At 43.9% G+C, this 11,045-nt stretch overlaps 1 pseudogene; it reads left to right on the forward strand.

The window, feature by feature from the left end:
- The first annotated feature begins 1,659 nt into the window (after positions 1–1,659).
- LOC100492400 lies at positions 1,660–10,823 on the forward strand (annotated as a pseudogene).
- Positions 10,824–11,045: the final 222 nt, after the last annotated feature.

Here is an 11,045-nt window from a genome sequence, read left to right on the forward strand (position 1 = left end):
CCATTAAGGCCAAACGGATTTTGTCTAATGTGTGAATGATCCCGACCCCAAACCTTGGAAGGTGCTATGATATTACTGATCGTTCTAGATTTCCGAAAACATACCTGCGGGGTTTGTCTGCACAAATTGCCCAATAGTGGGTCTGCTGACACAACGTTCCAGTGTCTATGAATGATCCTGCCAATAAGATGTGCAGAGGTGTTGTATTTGGTGTAGAAGTTAAAATTAGAATTAGTACCATGAGGGGGGAACCCCCCACACTTAGACCCATCCTTATGTCGCTTATCTAACAGGGTATCTCTATCTTTGTTGGTTGCTAATAATTCCGCCTCACTTAACCAGGAGGGTTTGTATCCCTTTTCCAAGAATCTCTCTTTCAAAACCTCACATTCCTTCAAAAAGTCTTCAGTTCTTGAACAGTTTCTCTTTGCCCTTAAAAATTGTCCTTTAGGGATGTTTTTTTATGCACTGTTTGTGATGGCTACTTGTGGCGTGAAGCGACCCATTCCGATCGGTGGGTTTACGGAATAGTTTTGTCTCTATCCTATCGTTGGCAATAAAAAGGGTGAGATCTAAAAAAATCTATTGTTGTGGTATTGATGTTCGCAGTGAAGATTAAATTAAATGTATTAATGTTAATATGATTAATAAATAAATCGGCCAATTCCTTAGGGCCATCCCAGATGAAAAGTAGATCATCGATGTACCGTGTATAAAATATAATGTGTTGATTACCCCAGATGTGTGTAGCATATGAGGGTGCGAATTTGCTCCCAATTGCTGTGCCTTGTTTTTGCAAGTAAAATGTGTAGTTGAAAATAAAATAATTGTGCGTGAGTATATAAGCTATACTGTCTATTAAAAAGGATTGAAGAGTTAAGGGTAAGTCACTGTCCGTGTCAAGTTTGGATCTAATGGCCTCAATACCTTTCATATGTGGGATATTAGTATAAAGGGCAGATACATCGCACGTGATCCATATATATGTATTTTTCCAGTTGATGCTCTTTAGCTTGTTAAGCAAATCAACTGTATCTCGCAATTAAGATCTTTGCTTGATGACCGCCTCCTGTAGGAAAGTCAGAAAGGTTACTGGTGATTCTTGGATTTCTCTTTTACCTACTCAATATTGCCATCCGGTGAGCATAAAGCATTACAGCACGTGGTGATACACAAAGTAAACCAGCCTTTCACGTACTCACTTGGGGACCTGGTTTCCTTATTTGATCGTTTAATTGTCACAGCAATATTACACTATTATTTGTTTCTGTTTTTATTTTTCACATGCGCTCCTGCCTTAGTTCTCCTTGAGCATCCCATAAGCCATGATAGGTCCCTTATTTGTATCCATGGCAAAAAAAAAATCCTATATAGACACCCCCTGAAGCTGCTGCCCTCAGCACTGGCCCCCAGGGGGTTATACAGAAAATAACCTTTGTATTCACTGATTTCCCAGCAAGAGAGTTAGGCTACCCACCTATTGTCCGGCTTTAAGCCTATAGCTGCTCATACCAGTCTACAGTATATTTGGTTAGGGAATGTTGGGCCAGTTTTGACCATACTGGCCAACCATCTGGACATTTATAGCAATTCACTTACCACCTTTATCTTGTTCCTATCCATGAATCTCTGTGTATCTTCACTTTTTTTCTGTAGCTGTGAATTGAAAAAGGGTAGAAAATATGGACTTTTCACCCCACCGTGGCATGCATGAAGGAAGGTAAGTCAAAATCCAGTTTATTTCAGAAGAAACATATATATATATATAACACTGTAAGGTCCGCACTCCCATGAACAGTCCACATTCACAATTCACAAACGGGCGCTGCACTTAGTTTTATCCAATATCCATTCCCAATGATTATGCGCACTCATAATCATTGGGAATGTAATATATATATATATATAAAAGTAATATGTCATGGGTAACATATTTTTGACAGAGAAATTAGTACCATAGATCGTTTGTACGGGTATAGGATCAATTATCCAGAAATTTGTTATCCAGAAAGCTCCGAATTATAGGAAGGGCGTCTCGCATAAACTCCTTTATAAACAAATAAGTAACATTTTCCAAAAAAACTCTGTAGTAATAAAACAGTAACTTGTAATTGGTTCTTACTAAGATATAATAAATCCTATATAAACAATCCTTTTAGGTTTATGTAATGTTTAAATTATTTTTTAATAGATTTGTAGTATGGAGAACCAAATTACAGAAAGACCCCTAATCTGGAAAACCCCAGGTCCAGAGCATTCTGGATAACAGCTCCCATACCTGTAATAGGCTGCTCTCAATGCAAAATTGTGATCCTAAAGTTGGAGCTGCTTGTATGATTATATCTATATGGTTTTGTTAGGTACAGGTCTCCTTCCCTTCAAGATACCACCATGAGCTCCAGCCACACCCAGAAGAACCGAGGGGACTCCACTCCGCTGCCTCCAATCAACGAGCGCCTGGCTTTCCTGCGGCCGTCCAGAGAGCTGTTAGAGTATTACCGCAAGAAGATCGCTGAGTTTGATGAGGAACACGAGGATCTGGTAAAGCAACTGGAGCAATACAAAGCTACCTTTGAGGAGCAGGTCAGTATGCGCCCTTGCTAAGAGCAGTAATGCTGATAACTATTATTATCCTTTATATAGCGCTGGTGTATTCGACTACACTGTACAGAGATCACTTAGTACATTGTTTCATCAGTCCCGGTGGAGCTTACAATTCACATTCACTGTGGTCACTTTACCAGGAGTTTACAGAACCCTGTATGTTTTTGCAGTGTGGGAGGAACCTGGGGTTCCTAGAGGATACCCACGCAAGCATATAGTGCCCTGGCTGGAATTGAACCTAGGAGCTCAGTTCTGCAAGGCAGCATTGTATGTTTTCCTGCAAATGGTTTGTGTCATTCTCCAGTTTCTCTTTGCCATATGCCACGCATCGCCCTAGCTCCGCTAACTACTCTTGCTTAATCCCCTTGATAGACATAAAGATATAAGGGGTATATCTATCATGCTGTGTAAAAATTGGAGTAAAACATTACTGGTGATGTTGCTCATAGCAGCCAATCAGATGCTTTGCTTTGGTTTTGTAACTGTTGAAGTCTAATTGCTGATTGGTTGCCCTGGGCAACATCACTTGTAAAGCTGTACACTGCTTTTTACACAGCATGGTAAATATACCCCTTAATGTATGTATATGTATGTGTGTATATATATCTATATATCTATATATCTATATATATAATATATATATATATATATATATATCAAAATAAAACAGCCAGCACCAAGGGCCTTTGTGTTTCAAAAAATCTCTCGTGTATTAAAATATAATATATATATATATAAAATATAGCACACACACATACATGACTTTTTTCAATAAACACTTTTTGCATTAAGCCCCTGTGTGTGTGATACTCTATACATTTTTACATTTAACCTGCACTTAGGGCATTTGAACAGGTGTATGGTGTGCTCTATATATAATATATAGCTTGACCAGTAGTAAGGGTGAAGACACCTAGAGCTACATGCTAACATTCAAAGCCCTTCACTCCTCTGCTCCTCACTACATTACTTCACTGGTCTCCCTGCACGTTCCTGGCCGTCTCCTCCGCTCCTCTCAGAGCCTCCGTCTTTTTACACCATCCACACCCACTGCGCTCTCTCGTCTTAAACCTTTCTATCTCGCTGCTCCTTCCCTCTGGAACTCTATCCCTGAATCCCTACGTAGGGAAAACTCACCCACTCTCTTTAAGAAAAAGCTCAGCTGTTACCTTCTGGAGCACTAAGACATTATCTTGCCTAGTCCTGTGCTTAAGGGCAAATGCCCATACCTGGTGCACTCTTACCTTCCAGTTTGTGCCTGTATGTTACCCAACCACTTAGACTGTAAGCTCTACGGGGCAGGGACCATACCTGATGCACTCTTACCTTCCGGTTTGTGCCTGTATGTTACCCAACCACTTAGATTGTAAGCTCTACGGGGCAGGGACCCAAAGTAGCTGCTACTAGTAGCTCTGTGTGTCTTCACCCTTAATCACTCAGGCAACAAAACAACCCAAACGCACTCTGTGTGCCAGTTTGTATTATTGTTGGATTTAAAGCAAGTAGATTCCAGTTCAAACCAAGTCTAATTTTTTCATGTAAATGCACATATCACCCACACAACTCGCCTACTCATTCTATGCGTCCCATTTGCACACCCCAGGTGTCTCAAAGGCGTCTACCTTTGAGACACCTGGGGTGTGCAAATGGGACGCTGTTCAAAATGTAGGGACATTTGTTTGTGAAGGGATACTTTACCTTTAATTTGCACAGCTTCAGGTCTCTGATCGTGCTTTATTAAGAGTATTTAGCTCTTTAATGTCTTAACTTGGGTTTAGTCTTGAGTTCCGGGTCAGTGGCTCTTATGTGTTCCATCATGGAAATGCATGTTACATGGGTCTGTTATAATAGACCTGGACCTTGGTATCCTCAGTTTCCCTCAAGTGCCTGCCTACCTGTACCCAACCATCAGGTTTCCTATAGGCAATTCGCCTCCCTCTGAACGTCTCTAAAAACTATAACGTCAGTTGGGGGCAGGATAGACCCTGTGAACTGCAGTGACATCAGTACTTGGTTAGAAGACCAATCCAAACCACTTTTGGGGTATTCCGTGGTACCTGACCAGGCAGAACTCTAGCAGGGCCTAGTCCAGTGGCTCAATGCATAAATAAATAGGGATGCCTTTTTGTTTTTACATTCACCTGAATCCCGAATCTTCTATTGATAATGCATATTCTAATATATATTTATAATATAGAGAGAGAGAGAGAAATCTTCACCTCTCTGCTACCCTAGCCTGGTTCATAGTCCCCTTTGCCTTTCTGGCCACTCCCTGATATGTTGGAGGGCTACCATACTGGCTTTCATATCATCTCAAACAGAACTCTAGCTGAATAGGTGGTTTTACCACTCCCTGGCACAAGTACTGCGCTCACCCTGCACCAACATACAGTTGCTTTTCCTTTTGCACTGAAGAAGAGGTTGGGTAGAATGCTGTTATTTTTAATGAAAAATAAAGCTGTTAGCTTGATAATGGGCCAGCGTACTATCTTCCTCAAAGGCCATACCCATGAATGGTCAAATTGCATTAGGTCAAACAGCTTAAAAGGCAAATCCATACTGTTCTGCATCACCATAGGGGTTATGGCTTGGCCTTGCTTTCTTGTGCAGCACGGGACATGGCAACCTAGGTGCGGGCAGCTATAGCAACCCAGTGGGAGTATACGTGCAGTAATCTTTTGCCCCTCTTTTTTCTCTAACAGCACAAGCTGCAGTGGGAGATGCGTCAGCGCGAGGAAGAGATCTCGAAACTGCAGAAGGCGCTAAGTGACATGCAGGTTTATCTGTTCCAGGAAAGAGAGCACGTGCTGCGCCTATACTCGGAGAATGATAGGCTGAAAATCAGGTAAGAGAGCTCCTCATGTAAAAATAAAAAGGCACTGACAAATGAGAGCACATCATTTGTTCTATTTTAATAATATATATATTTGTTAATGTAGTACTTATGTACTTTCATTATGTATTATTATATTTTACTGGGCTGCTCACAGCTGTCTTTAGGTGATGAAAAATATGAATCAATGCCTGGGGGGACTAGTGATGCTTGGATGTCCCCCGTTCATTTCCTTCTTTCTATATTTTCGGCCCCCTTTCCGTTCTGTGATATCAGTGGAGTGGCCTCTCCCCCTTATTATTATCATTAGTAGGTTTAGTTAAGTGTGGCTTTTGTAAAGTGTAAGTTACGGTTGGGTATGAGCCAATCATTTTCAAACCAGCCTTCATTTCTGGGGCACCTTTAGGGCAGGGGTACACGGGGAGATTAGTCGTCGTACGACAAATCTTTGTTGTCGCGGAAGACTAATCTCCACGCAATGCCATCCCACCGGCTAGAATGTAAATCACCGGTGGGATGGCATACGCGGCGCCGCAATTTGCCGAAGTCGCCCGAAGTTTCCTTTCATCCCACCGACGATTTACATTCTAGCCGGTAGGATGGCATTGCGGGGAGATTAGTTGTCCACGTCAATGAAGATTTGTCATGCGGCGACTAATCTCTCGTGTGTCACTGCCCTTAGATCAAAGATTGCACTGGGTGCTGGCAGTCTGCAAAGTCATCTCATTAAGTCTGTTTTGACCCTGGCCCTGCAACAAGTTATGATGCTCTTGAAGCAACTTTCTTAAATGACCAAGCGATATTCTTGAGGTTGGGATGATCTCTATGAACATGGCACAGCAGATGTTGGTGTGTGGATGGCGCATCACTTGGAGACAATCACATTGATGCAATAAGCAATGGGTTGTTCCCAGGCACTTATGGCCTTCAATCAAAGACAGGAAGATGAGTGCATATTTCTTTTTGCTCATTGTAGAGAGTTGGAGGATAGGAAGAAGATCCAGAAGCTTTTGGCATTGGTTGGGACCAGTGAGGGTGACGTTACTTACTTCCACAAGGAGCCCCCAAACAAGGTTAGTGCACCTGTGCTAGAAATTTTGCCATAAATGCAGCTCTGATATGTACCCCTGCAAAAATATGTGCTTCTCTGTGTCTTTCTCCCACTCCTAGGGGGGCACAGGTACCGTGGGGTAAAGGGCTCCACTCATCAGGACGCAGGACACTGATGACATTAGAGTTAAGGACCCTGTCAACCTGGAAGGGAGCCAGTTTTTTTAAGTTTCTTTTTTCTATGGAGGTCAGGAGCGGCCTCTAGGCAGGCCCATCTAAAGAAATCTTTCAGTTAGTGGCTAACTCCCGGGTGAGGCCGGGTCAGACTCTGTCTGTTCTCCAGTGGCCCCCCCACCTGGGATTCCACAGAACTGTGCCCCTCTGTGGGAATAATGCCCCATTACTCAGAGAAGTAAAAGTATTGGCTGCTCCCTCCTATCACTCGTTAGCACTCTAGCAATTGTGGATACAATTTTCTAAGGCAGTCTCACATCATGGCTGACGGCTGGGGGGATCTGTTCTTCAGAGGGGGTATACACACTAACCATGAGGTTACTTTCTTTGCCTGTTCTATATGCCTCACCAAATCCGGATTGGGCCAAGCTAAATGGTTTTGCTCATCTTGCAGCCCTGCTCAGACCCACACATCTGACACCACAGCACCTTACGCAGTGGCAGCTTCAGACGGGGTTCCAACGGCCCCTTCTCCCAAAGGGGTTAGTGATCCACAGAGCCCTTCTGATGCCCCAGGATGGGCGGCCATGCTGTTGCAATCCCTATCCAGTTTGCAATGCATGCCGCAATTAGTTGGCAACTTCACCTACTACTGGCCCAAAACGCAAACAGACATTCCTCCAGAGCTGCCCACTAAGGGCTCCCCCTCGTCTGACGAGGAAATTAGCGAAGGAGAAATATTCTCCTTTTCCTCAACCTCCAATACCAATGAGGAGGACATCACTGCCAGTACAGCTTCCAACACAGACAGCCTAATTGGAGCAGTACTAGAGACTCTACAGGTTCATGAGGAAGAATCAAAACAAAAGAAGTCTTCAGTGCTGTTCAGGAGACAACATTAGACCTCTGTGTTTTTTCCAGTTCATGATCAAATGCAGACATTGATAAAGAAATTGCAGACACCAGACAAAAATGTCCCCGCGGTCCCTGTGTCCCCCTAGACATGGGAGAAAAGGAGATTTATGTACTTACTGTTAAATCCTTTTCTCTCCAGTCGTAAGGGGGACACAGGGCTTCCCTCCCCGAACTCTTGTTCAAAATTGCCCTTAGTCTTGTTGAGAGTTGTTAGTAGGTTATGTTCTAGAGCTTATTTCTCTTTATTACAAAACTGGCTCCCTTCCGGAATGATGGGATAAAGGGAGAGGAGGAGGGTCCTCAACTGTCATCAGTGTCCTGTCTCCTGATGTCCTCTTGGTTTAGGAACCCATTGGTGCTTAATTAACAACACTGGGCTGATTTGCCTCTGGGCAGTAACCCATAACAGTAACCCATTTTTCAGCCGCATAACAAGAATATCCATGTGAGCTTCTCGGTTTTGTCTTAGATCTGCCTGGCCATGTAACAAGCAATAGGGAGAATCTGAGCTTCCTAACGACATAAGTATTGGGTGGGCACTGATGGGTTTCCAAATTCCAGGGGAGGTTGCTAATAAAAATAAAAAATCAGCCCAGGTTTTATCTTAAATTAACTTTCCCTTTAATTCATCTTTGATTGCAGGTCACCATTCCCCAACGTGCTGTTCAGTCTGGGGATCCATACGCCCGGAAACTGCAACGTTCAGGCCAGGCAGGTTAGTGACTTATGTGCTTTAAAATGTGTTTAAACATGGCCTTTGTTTCAATGTTTTTTTCTTTTATATAAAGAAGCCATGGCTTTAAGTTTCTATAAGTATTATTATTATTATCATTTATTTATAAAGAGCCAACATATCCCGCAGCGCTGTACAATAAGTGGGTTTCATACATTGGACATACAGAGTAACATATAAAGCCATCAGTAACCGATACAGGGGGGGAAGAGGGCCGTGCACAAAAGAGCTTACAATCTACAAAGTATGACTCTTTCATATATGTCAGTCGGTGACCCGCTGCTTTCCACTTACAGGTACCAAACAAGCACCCCTGAAAGCACCGGGGAAGCAAGACAGAAGCAAAGAGGGCAAGAAAGAAGATCCCCAGATTCTTTTGCTTCAGGTGAAGCTGCGATTGAATATTTAATTATTCCTTGGGTCATTCTGTTCATTTAATGTGTGAAACAGATATTGGGGTCAGGCGAAGCCCTAGGCAACCCGGTCGGCCACTTGCGATGGGTCATTGCCCCCGTGGGCAATGACAAAGCAGCGTGGACTAGGGATAGGCAGGAAAGGCTCCTGCCTGGCACCCCGCCATCGTTGCGCCCTAGGCAGCTGCATTTTCTGCCTACCCATAGTTCCAACCCTGATTGGGGTTCCTGCTGTTTGATTACAAGACTACCTTCTTGAAAGTCAACTGAATTCAAGTTACCTTTTCCTCTGACCAGGTGGAGGAGCTGCAGGTCCAGCTGGAAGAGCAGACACGACTATCCAAAGAGCAGATAGAGACTCTGTTAGAGGACAGGAAGGTCCGCGTGGAAGAAACCCAGGTGCAGCACCAAAGAGACCAGGACAAAATGAAATCTATGACAGATAAGTGAGTGTGTAAGAAAAGTAGAGAAATCCATAGGCCTCCTACACCTAGGGTTGGGGAAATCAGCCCCCTGTTGTACATCACTGGCTTCTGGATCCATCACTGTCAATCTTTCCCAGGCTGAATAAGAGCCAGAAATTGCTGTACGAGAGCACCAGGGATTTCCTGCAACTGAAATTTGAGTGCCGAGCCAATGAGAAAATCTTGGATGGCCGAGAAAGATCGGCTGCTCCGAGAGCTAGACCGGTGCCGAGAGCAGTTGGCTTTAAGTAGTGACCCAGAGCAAGAGCGGGAACACGAGCGAGAGATCCTGCGTTTGTCATTGGCCGAGAAAGCAAGTCGGCACTCGCACAGTGAGGAAGTGAAGGTAATTCCCATGTATGTGTGAATAAAGGATATTATGGTATTAGCGCTGCTTGCTGGTTCTTATGCCTCTTCTTATACAGTCTCTTACAGAGCAGCTGGCACAAGCACATCGCCTCGCTGAAATGTACCGGGAGCAGTGTGTGACACTGGAGGATGAGCTGGGAAAGATACGAGAGGAGGGAGACGTGGGCAGGGAAATCTTCAAGGTGAGTATTTAATACCTTGTAAAGGGGTGTTCACCTTTGAGTTACCATTTAGTACAGGGGTCCTCAAACTTTTTAAACATGGGGCCAGTTCATGGTACCTCAGACTGTTGGGGGGGCCGGACTGTAGTCCTCAAACTAGGCCCCTGCGTCCTCAAACTATTGGCTGATCCCTGCTGCGTCCTCCCGCTGTGTTCCTCTGTTCTGTGTCTTCCCAATCCCTGCTGCGCCCTCTGGCTCCCTGCTCCCCCGCTCCGTCCTCCAACTCCCTGCTCCCCCGCTCCGTCCTCCAACTCCCTGCTCCCCCGCGGCGCCTTCTGGCTCCCTGCTCTCACATTCCCTGCTGTGTTTGCAGGTCTATAGGTAGTTGCTAGGGGTGAGAATGCAGGCGGGGCCAGGTTAATTACCTTGGGGAGCCGTATCCGGCCCACGGGCCATAGTTTGAGGATCCCTTATTTAGTATGATATAGAAAGTAATATTCTAATACAATTTGCAATTGGTCTTTATTTTTTTTACATTTTGGTTCAGCCACTCCTGAGTTATTTTGTTGCTAGGGTTCACATTACCCAATTAGCAACCAGGGAGTGGTTTGAGTGAGACTGGTATATGAATAGGAGAGGGCCTAAATAGAGAAATAACCAATGAAAAGTAACAATAATAATAAAAAGTAGCCTCACGGAGCAATAGTTTCTTGGCTGCCAGGGTCAGTGACCCCCATTTGAAGGTTGGAAAGAGTCAGAAGAAGAAAGCAAATAATTAAAAACTGCTTTGTTCGTTTTATAAAAATGTTACTGGTTATCTCCCCTAGTCCTCCTGTAGTGTTACAGTTACCCAACATCTGTTTGTGAGATTAATATCGAATGTTATTTTTATACCAGGAACGTTCAGATAAGGTGGCCAAGCGGCTGCAATTGATGACGCAGAGATACGAGGCTCTGGAGAAAAGGCGCAACATGGAGGTAGAAGGCTATAAGACTGACATCAAGCTGCTGAGACAGCGGTTAAAGGATGTAGAGTCTGGGATAGACCGACGGCAAGATTTTCTGTTGCACGCATCTCATTGCCTTATATGATGGCATATCTATATACAGAAACAAGATGAGACAAATTGCAATTGGTCTTTTTTTTATTTGTGGATTTTAAATTACTTAGCTTTTGTTCAGTAGCTTTCCTGTTCGAAATTTCAGCAGCTTTCTGGTTGCTTGGGTTCAAATTAGTCTAGCAACCAGTCAGCGCTTTGAATAAGAGACTTGAACATGAGTAGGAGAGCACCCGAATAGAACGAAACGTAATAAAAAAGGACAATAAAA

This window comes from Xenopus tropicalis, chromosome 3 (assembly GCF_000004195.4).
Source record: "Xenopus tropicalis strain Nigerian chromosome 3, UCB_Xtro_10.0, whole genome shotgun sequence".
Lineage (NCBI taxonomy): Eukaryota > Metazoa > Chordata > Amphibia > Anura > Pipidae > Xenopus > Xenopus tropicalis.